This window comes from Haliotis rufescens, unplaced genomic scaffold, assembly GCF_023055435.1.
Source record: "Haliotis rufescens isolate VD_foot unplaced genomic scaffold, xgHalRufe1.0.p SCAF_53, whole genome shotgun sequence".
NCBI lineage: Eukaryota > Metazoa > Mollusca > Gastropoda > Lepetellida > Haliotidae > Haliotis > Haliotis rufescens.
This window is the reverse complement of record NW_025964257.1, coordinates 561,921-572,543: the sequence shown is the minus strand read 5'-3', so window position 1 is coordinate 572,543 and position 10,623 is coordinate 561,921. Positions and strand designations below refer to the sequence as shown.

General features: G+C 45.6%; 1 protein-coding gene across 1 annotated transcript in view; it reads right to left on the bottom strand.

Annotated features, from left to right (window-relative positions):
* LOC124119535 overlaps positions 1–9,663 on the bottom strand; it is a 19,008-nt gene extending 9,345 nt beyond the window's left edge. Inside the window, exon 1 of the mRNA XM_046482088.2 lies at positions 9,492–9,663. The gene's annotated coding sequence lies outside the window, so the exon portion shown is untranslated. The remainder of the gene's footprint in view (positions 1–9,491) is intronic.
* Positions 9,664–10,623: the final 960 nt, after the last annotated feature.

Genomic DNA, 10,623 nt, shown 5'->3' with positions numbered 1-10,623 from the left:
CGTGGGAATGTATGTTCCCCAGTGCAGTATTACAAATCTGCGGTGGCCCATATCCGCCACTGGTGAGATCATTTTTCACTGTATGCCTCTATATTTGATCTGGCGGCCGCCAAATATTTTTCGGCGGCCGCCAGGTACTTCAACTGGTGAGATCATTTTCCCCTATAAACCTCTGTATTTGATCTCACCAGTGGAAGTATTTGGCGACCACCAGATAAAATATAGAGGCATACAGTGAAAAATGATCTCACCAGTGGCGGGTTTGGGCCACCGTACAAATCGCACCTTGGTGTTTCTACCCGGAAGAAGTTGCCGGTAATTTCCTCGTGGCTTGGCAGAATACCTTCACACTCATGTTAAGTTGGTTGGTTTGTTGTTTAACGTCGCTATTCCAGCTATATGACGGCGGTCTGTAAATAATCGAGTCTGGACCAGAAAACCAAGTGATTAATATCATGAGCATCGATCCACGGAATTGGGATTCGCTGACATGCATCAACCAAGTGAGCGAGCCTGACCACCCGATCCCTTTAGTCGCCTTTTACGACAAGCATAGTCCACTTTTACGGCAAGACCTGAAGACCTATTCTACCCCATTATTTGGATGAGTGAATGAATGTATTATGGATGTACTGAGGATGTATTAAACCTTATCCCGCATCACTGCAGGGAAACAAATACACGGTTAGCACACTCAACTGACAAAACTGTGCATAGCATCGTGAAAACTCAAATCATTGTTTTTTTACTTATATAAATATATATTTTCTCCTTGGCTTCCCATTGATATGAAATTAGTGATATGTGTTAAGATAGAGATGGTCTCTTCTGAAACGAGTTGTAGAAGAGATTGTGACGTCACTTTTGAAACTAGCTGTAGAAGAGATTGTGACGTCACTTCTGAAACTATCTGTGAAGGCGAATAGGTCCAGGGTGATATCATACCAGAATGGAGATATAATACCCTGGACAATCGAGGATGCAAATGACGGAAACGGTTCGATGAATATTATCGATAAATGTCAAATGGTAAAACGCCATTAGGTCGATATCGATCACATTGTGATTCATTACTCTCGGGGCTGTTGGGTGGCCTAGTGGTTAAAGCGTTCGCTCGTCACGCCGAAGACCCGGGTTCGATTCCCCACATGGGTACAATGTGTGAAGCGTAAACCAATACTCACTCACTCGTCACACTCACTTTTGCATAACACATGATCAGCAGGACCTGTTGTTGTGTGTCGACCAACGTGCATAGAAATACAAGAGTCACAACCAGGTCCATAGTTACTGGAAATTCTGGTACAAAGTACCGCGTGCAACGGGTTGATTAATGCGTAGTTCCCGGGCTGTGTATCGATTTAATCATGTATAGCAAATATGTTGGGTAAAGGTTGTAACAAATGATTAATGATATGTGCTATCATTCCACAGTTGTATACCCACACGGCGACAGTTCTATATTGTTGTTGTTTGTTCGTTAACTGTTTAACATCGCACTCAGCAATAATCCAGCTGTATGACGACTTTCTGTGAATAAGCAAGTCTGGACCAGACAATCGAGAGATTGATTTGCATGGGTTGCTGAAGACCGATTCTACTCCGGGTGAGTGAGTGAGTGAGTGAGTGGGTGGATGGGTGGGTAGGGATGTTGGTGAGTGAGTGAGTGAGTGAGTTGGTGAGTGAGTGAGTGAGTGTGTGAATTGGTGAGTGAGTTGGTGAGTGAGTGAGTGAGTTGGTGAGTGAGTGAGTGAGTGAATTGGTGGATGAGTGGGTGGGTAGGGATGTGAGTGAGTGAGTGAGTGAGTGAGTGAGTGAGTGAGTGAGTGAGTGAGTGAGTGAGTGAGTGAGTGAGTGGGTGGGTGAGTGAGTGAGTGAGTGAGTGAGTGAGTTGGTTGATGAGTGGGTGGGTAGGGACAAAAACTTAATATGTTGTTGTTGTTTAACTACTCTTGGGACTAGAAATAGGTTTCTTGAATAACACTCGTGTTCACATCCTACTTTATAGACCATGGATGTTTTATATCAGTGAGATAGATTGATATTAATGCTACGACTACAAAATTGAAAATAATCAGCCGGGTTCCTGTTACGCAACTCTGGAACACAATAAGCGACAGCTATCTGATTGGCAGGAAGAGATAGAGGGAAAATGATATGAGTCAACATAGGGAATTGCATCTGAAACCATTTTTGTCACTGATGCGTCAGCACGTGGAGATGTCCTACCATGAAACTTCACTGAGGCGTTGAATGTTGTAACCCTGCTCAAACAACACGGAATGCGCGTCATCGGGGATCCAATGCTAAAAATATTCAGTTAAATCCTCAGTACTCTTGTTTGGAATTGAATAATAAAATAAATTATTTATGTCGCTGTTTAGAGAGAGATAACTCTTGCTACTAAATAAACACCTGGGGCTGACTCATAGATTTTCATGGGTGGAGTGAGTGAGCAACTGTTTTGAACAATATTCCAGTAATATCACGGCGTATCAGCCACTTGTTTGTTTGTTTAACGTCGCACTCAGCAAGTATATGACGGCGGTCTGTAAATAGTTGAGTCTGGACCAGACAATCCTGTGATTGTTATGATCAGCATCGATCCACACAATTGGGATCGATGACATGCATCAACCAAGTCAACGAGCCTGACCACCCGATCCCGTTAGCCGCCTCTTACGACAAGTTAGTCACGGGTGGCTGTCATGTGAACACGACAATGTGTATTTCCTCTTCTTTAGTGATGAAGTATTCTCAATCTTACACCAGGTTAATACAAAACAAAACAATCATTATTATAACGTGTCTGTACGCTATACCTACAATGGGTTCCCCTTGTCAGTCAACAAGACGGCCGTTCACGTCGTGTGGGACATCGGGTATGTGTGTACAGGTCTCTTTGATATTTTATAACACTCATCAAGGGCCCAGTTCTGAAGTTCCGCGGCCCTTAAGAAGAATGATCAACATCGAAATGGGAGAGTAACTCTACCGGCAACAAGGAAGTAAAAGGGGAGTATCAGATAGTTACGTCATTGAATCAGTCGCCGGTTCATTGTGTGTGCGACCAAAACTGGGTGAACTCTATAGGGTGGGGTAATCATGTGCCCGGCGCCACGTCTCACTTTTCCCGCTATACCACGTCCACACGTCTCACTTTCCCCGCTATAACACCTAGCCCAGTCTCACTTTCCCCACTATACACCTCGCCCAGTCTCACTTTCCCCACCTCTAACTCGTTGTCGCTCACATTCCCCACTAGAACACCTAGCCCAGTCTCACTTTCCCCACTATACACCTCGCCCAGTCTCACTTTCCCCACTATACACCTCGCCCAGTCTCACTTTCCCCACCTATAACTTGTTGTCACTCACATTCCCCACTATAGCACCTAGCCCAGTCTCACTTTCCCCACTATACACCTCGCCCAGTCTCACTTTCCCCACCTATAACTCGTTGTCACTCACATTCCCCACTATAGCACCTAGCCCAGTCTCACTTTCCCCGATGTACACCTCGCCCAGTCTCACTTTCCCCAGCTATAACTCGTTGTCACTCACATTCCCCACTATAGCACCTAGCCAAGTCTCACTTTCCCGCTATACCACGTCAACACGTTTCACTTTCCCCGCTATAACACCTCGCACAGTCTCACTTTCCCCACCATACACCTCGCCCAGTCTCACTTTCCCCACTGTAACACCTCGCCCAGTCTCACTTTTCCCACTATACCACGTCAACACGTCTCACTTTCCCCGCTATAACACCTCGCACAGTCTCCCTTTTCACACTATACCACGTCAACACGTCTCACTTTCTCCGCTATAACACCTCGCTCAGGCTCACATCGCCGACTATAACTCGTTGCCAGGTCTCACTTTCCCCACTATACACCTCGCCCAGTCTCACTTTCCCCACTATACACCTCGCCCAGTCTCACTTTCCCCACCTATAACGCGTTGTCACTCACTTTCCCCACTATACACCTCGCCCAGTCTCACTTTCCCCACTATACACCTCGCCCAGTCTCACTTTCCCCACTATACACCTCGCCCAGTCTCACTTTCCCCGATGTACACCTCGCCCAGTCTCACTTTCCCCACCTATAACTCGTTGTCACTCACATTCCCCACTATAGCATCTAGCCCAGTCTCACTTTCCCCACTATACACCTCGCCCAGTCTCACTTTCCCCACCTATAACTCGTTGTCACTCACATTCCCCAATATAGCACCAAGCCCAGTCTCACTTTCCGCACTATACACCTCGCCCAGTCTCACTTTCCCCACTATACACCTCGCCCAGTCTCACTTTCCCCACCTATAACTCCTTGTCGCTCACATTCCCCACTATAACATCTCCCCCAGTCTCACTTTCCCCACTGTAACACCTCGCCCAGTCTCACTTTCACCACTATACACCTCGCCAAGTCTCACTTTCCCCACTGTAACACCTCGCCCAGTCTCACTTTCCGCACTATACACCTCGCCCAGTCTCACTTTCCCCACTATACACCTCGCCCAGTCTCACTTTCCCCACCTATAACTCCTTGTCGCTCACATTCCCCACTATAACATCTCCCCCAGTCTCACTTTCCCCACTGTAACACCTCGCCCAGTCTCACTTTCACCACTATACACCTCGCCCAGTCTCACTGTCCCTACTATAACACCTCGCCCAGTCTCACTTTCCCCACTATGGCACGTCGCCCAGTCTCACTTTCAACACTATAAAACCTAGCCCAATCTCACTTTCCCCAAATATAACTCGTTGTCACTCATTTTCCCCACTATACACCTCGCCCAGTCTCACTTTCCCCACTATACACCTCGCCCAGTCTCACTTTCCCCACTATACACCTCGCCCAGTCTCACTTTCCCCACCTATAACTCGTTGTCACTCACATTCCCCACTATAGCACCTCGCCCAGTCTCACTTTCCCCACTATACACCTCGCCCAGTCTCACTTACTCCACCTATAACTCGTCGTCACTCACATTCCCTACTATAGCTCATAGCCCAGTCTCACTTTCCCCGATGTACACCTCGCCCAGTCTCACTTTCCCCACCTATAACTCGTTGTCACTCAAATTCCCCACTATAGCATCTAGCCTAGTCTCACTTTCCCGCTATACCACGTCAACACGTCTCACTTTCCCCGCTATAACACTTCGCACAGTCTCACTTTCCCCACCATACACCTCGCCCAGTCTCACTTTTCCCACTATACCACGTCAACACGTCTCACTTTCCCCGCTATAACACCTCGCACAGTCTCACTTTTCCCACCATACCACGTCAACACGTCTCACTTTCTCCGCTATAACACCTCGCCAAGTCTCACTTTCCCCACCTCTAACTCGTTGTCGCTCACATTCCCCACTAGAACACCTAGCCAAGTCTCACTTTCCCCACTATACACCTCGCCCAGGCTCACTTTCCCCACTATACACCTCGCCCAGTCTCACTTTTCCCACTATACCACGTCAACACGTCTCACTTTCCCCGCTACAACACCTCGCACAGTCTCACTTTTCCCACTATACCACGTCAACACGTCTCACTTTCTCCGCTATAACACCTCGCCAAGTCTCACTTTCCCCACCTCTAACTCGTTGTCGCTCACATTCCCCACTAGAACACCTAGCCAAGTCTCACTTTCCCCACTATACACCTCGCCCAGGCTCACTTTCCCCACTATACACCTCGCCCAGTCTCACTTTCCCCACCTATAACTCGTTGTCACTCACATTCCCCACTATAGCATCTAGCCCAGTCTCACTTTCCCCACTATACACCTCGCCCAGTCTCACTTTCCCCACCTATAACTCGTTGTCACTCACATTCCCCACTATAGCACCAAGCCCAGTCTCACTTTCCGCACTATACACCTCTCCCAGTCTCACTTTCCCCACTATACACCTCGCCCAGTCTCCCTTTTCCCACCTATAACTCCTTGTCGCTCACATTCCCCACTATAACACCTCCCCCAGTCTCACTTTCCCCACTGTAACACCTCGCCCAGTCTCACTTTCACCACTATACACCTCGCCCAGTCTCACTTTCCCCACTGTAACACCTCGCCCAGTCTCACTTTCCCCACTGTAACACCTCGCCCAGTCTCACTTTCCCCACTGTAACACCTCGCCCAGTCTCACTTTCCCCACTATACACCGCGCCCAGTCTCACTTTCCCCACTGTTACACTTCGCCCAGTCTCACTGTCCCTACTATAACACCTCGCCCAGTCTCACTTTCCCCACTATGGCACGTCCCCCAGTCTCACTTTCCCCACTATAACACCTAGCCCAATCTCACTTTCCCCAAATATAACTCGTTGTCACTCATTTTCCCCACTATACACCTCGCCCAGTCTCACTTTCCTCACTTTTACACCTAGCCAAGTCTCACTTTCCCAACTATAACACCTAGCCCTGTCTCACTTTCCCCACTATAACACGTCGCAACGTCTCACTTTCCCCACTATAACAACTAGCCCAGTCTCACTTTCCCCGACTATAGCACGTCGCCACGTCTCACTTTCCCCACTAAAGCACGTCGCCACGTCTCACCTTCCCCACTAAAGCACGTCGCCACGTCTTATTTTCCCCACTTTAGCACGTCGCCACGTCTCACTTCCGCCACTATAGCACGTCGCCACGTCTCACTTTCCCCACTATAGCACGTCACCTCGTCTCACCTTCCCCACTAAAGCACGTCGCAAAGTCTCACTTTCCCAAAATATTGCGTCGCCACGTCTCACTTTCCCTTCTATAGCACGTCGCAACATCTCACCTTCCCCAATGTAGCACGTCACCTCCTCTCACCTTCCCCACTATAGCACGTCGCAAAGTCTCACTTTCCCCAAATATTGCACGTCGCCACGTCTCACTTTCCCCACTATAGCACGTCGACGCGTCTCACCTTCCCCGCTATAGCACGTCGCCACGTCTCACCTTCCCAAATTTTGGCACCTCGCTCAGTCTCACATTCCCCACTTTTACATGTCGCCACGTCTCACATTTCCCACTTTAGCACGTCGCCACCATCCGACCTTTCCTTCTGTAGTACTATGTCACCCTGTCTAACCTTCCGCATCGTAGGCTCACCTTCCCCCTTTTAGCATATCATCCGTCTTTTCACTCCAACACCTGCTCGTCGCCTTCTCTATATATCATGTCCACCGTCACATCCTTCCCTTATGTTAACAATAATAGTATTGCATGTCAACAGCAGTGTGTTCCTTTAGACAACAGCAGTACTAGTACTAGTGTATGACTTTAGACAACAGCTGAGTATGACTTGAGACAACAGCTGTGTATGACTTTAGACAGTAGAAATGTATTCCTTTAGACAACAACGGTGTGTTCCTTTAGACAACAGCAGTACTTGTGTATGACTTTAGACAACAGCAGTGTATTCCTTTAGACAACAGCAGTGTATTCCTTTAGACAACAGCAGTGTGTTCCTTTAGACAACAGCAGTACTTGTGTATGACTTTAGACAACAGCTGTGTATGACTTTAGACAATAGAAATGTATTCCTTTAGACAACAGCAGTGTGTTCCTTTAGACAACAGCAGTACTTGTGTATGACTTTAGACAACAGCTGTGTATGACTTTAGACAATAGAAATGTATTCCTTTAGACAACAACAGTGTATTCCTTTAGACAACAGCTGTGTATGACTTTAGACAACAGCTGTGTATGACTTTAGACAATAGAAATGTATTCCTTTAGACAACAGCAGTGTATTCCTTTAGACAACAGCAGTGTGTTCCTTTAGACAACAGCAGTACTTGTGTATGACTATAGACAACAGCTGTGTATGACTTTAGACAATAGAAATGTATTCCTTTAGACAACAGCAGTGTGTTCCTTTAGACAACAGCAGTACTTGTGTATGACTTTAGACAACAGCTGTGTATGACTTTAGACAATAGAAATGTATTCCTTTAGACAACAGCAGTGTATTCCTTTAGACAACAGCAGTACTTGTGTATGACTTTAGACAACAGCTGTGTATGACTTTAGACAATAGAAATGTATTCCTTTAGACAACAACAGTGTATTCCTTTAGACAACAGCTGTGTATGACTTTAGACAATAGAAATGTATTCCTTTAGACAACAGCAGTGTGTTCCTTTAGACAACAGCAGTGTGTTCCTTTAGACAACAGCAGTACTTGTGTATGACTATAGACAACAGCTGTGTATGACTTTAGACAATAGAAATGTATTCCTTTAGACAACAGCAGTGTGTTCCTTTAGACAACAGCAGTACTTGTGTATGACTTTAGACAACAGCTGTGTATGACTTTAGACAATAGAAATGTATTCCTTTAGACAACAGCAGTGTATTCCTTTAGACAACAGCTGTGTATGACTTTAGACAACAGCTGTGTATGACTTTAGACAATAGAAATGTATTCCTTTAGACAACAGCAGTGTATTCCTTTAGACAACAGCAGTGTGTTCCTTTAGACAACAGCAGTACTTGTGTATGACTATAGACAACAGCTGTGTATGACTTTAGACAATAGAAATGTATTCCTTTAGACAACAGCAGTGTGTTCCTTTAGACAACAGCAGTACTTGTGTATGACTTTAGACAACAGCTGTGTATGACTTTAGACAATAGAAATGTATTCCTTTAGACAACAGCAGTGTATTCCTTTAGACAACAGCAGTACTTGTGTATGACTTTAGACAACAGCTGTGTATGACTTTAGACAATAGAAATGTATTCCTTTAGACAACAGCAGTGTGTTCCTTTAGACAACAGCAGTGTGTTCCTTTAGACAACAGCAGTACTTGTGTATGACTATAGACAACAGCTGTGTATGACTTTAGACAATAGAAATGTATTCCTTTAGACAACAGCAGTGTGTTCCTTTAGACAACAGCAGTACTTGTGTATGACTTTAGACAACAGCTGTGTATGACTTTAGACAATAGAAATGTATTCCTTTAGACAACAGCAGTGTATTCCTTTAGACAACAGCTGTGTATGACTTTAGACAACAGCTGTGTATGACTTTAGACAATAGAAATGTATTCCTTTAGACAAGAACAGTGTGTTCCTTTAGACAACAGCTGTGTATGACTTTAGACAACAGCTGTGTGTTCCTTTAGACACCAGCAGTGTGTTCCTTGAGACAACAGCAGTGGGTTCCTATAGACAACAGCAGTGTATTCCTTTAGAAAACAGCAGTGTATTCCTTTTGACAACAACAGTGTGTTCCTTTAGACAACAGCAGTGTGTTCTTTGAGACAACAGCAGTGTGTTCCTTTAGACAACAGCAGTTTCTTCCGTAAGACAACAGCAGTACTAATGTATGACTTTAGACAACAGCTGTGTCTCCCGTTAGACAACAGCAGTACTAATGTATGACTTTAGACAACAGCTGTATGTAACTTTAGACAATAGCAATGTATTCCTTTAAAAAAACAGCAGTGTACGTACCTTTAGACAACAGCAGTGTACGTACCTTTAGACAACAGCAGTGTGTTCCTTTAGACAACAGCAGTGTGTTCCTTTGCACATTTAAAGTGTATGCCTTTAGGCAACCAGCGACGTTTGGTTCTGCATTAGAGATGATGCGACTGTCTCGCGCACAGTGACTAGCGTGTGATATATAAGTTTTTGGGAAATATGTTGAAATTACACACACTTGGAAATCCGTCCGACACATAATTGTCTTTGAAATCCATTTCATCGACCTATTTTATTTTATTGGAACTCGTATTAGTGACCAAGCGACGTACTTCTAACGCCCCGAATCTGTATAGTGACTGTCACGTTGTGCGAAAGATGATTCATTTAAACTTGTTGCTGTGTTAGTCAATACCGGTATTGTGACGGAAAGAACCAGAACAGACACCAGGAAGTTTCAGTTGTACACCATTATTATCCGTGCCAGTTTGTGAGTTTGAAATTTAGATTTTACAACCAGCAAGTATACGCGAATCAGTGTGCACATTGAGGAGGCAATGCTACAACGTAATGTCGTCCTTTCATATTTGACTGTCAAGAATTCGGGGTAGCACTCTATTCAGTATTAACGCAGCTACCTCTGCCCATCTACATCCATGGGGCATCGGGTGGTCAGGCTCGCTGACTTGGTCGATGCATGATGTCGTATCCCAATTGCGTGGATCGATGCTCATGCTGTCAATCACTAGATTGTCTGGTCCAGGCTGGATTATTGTCAGACCGTCGTCATGTGGCTGGAGTGCGGTGTTGAACAAGAAAACAAACAAACAAACAAAACAGTATTACTTTTCCCCCCATGTTTGAGGAAAATTATTTGAAATTTGCCTAATTTATTTACACCAGCCACTTCAAGAATGCTTTGCATAATGCTTCTCCTGGTGTTGCTGACGTTGTTTCCTGGTACACATATGCTCCTTCAAACTCATGTGATCTTCCCCTTCCTGGATGGTGCTCATATCAAGAGTTGCACCACTGCCTGGCGCTGTCTCAGCCTAGTTGTATTACTGCCTGACACTGTCACAGTCTAGTTGTATTACTGCCTGGCGCTGTCACAGTCTAGTTGTATTGCTGCCTGACACTGTCACAGTCTAGTTGTATTGCTGCCTGGCGCTGTCACAGTCTAGTTG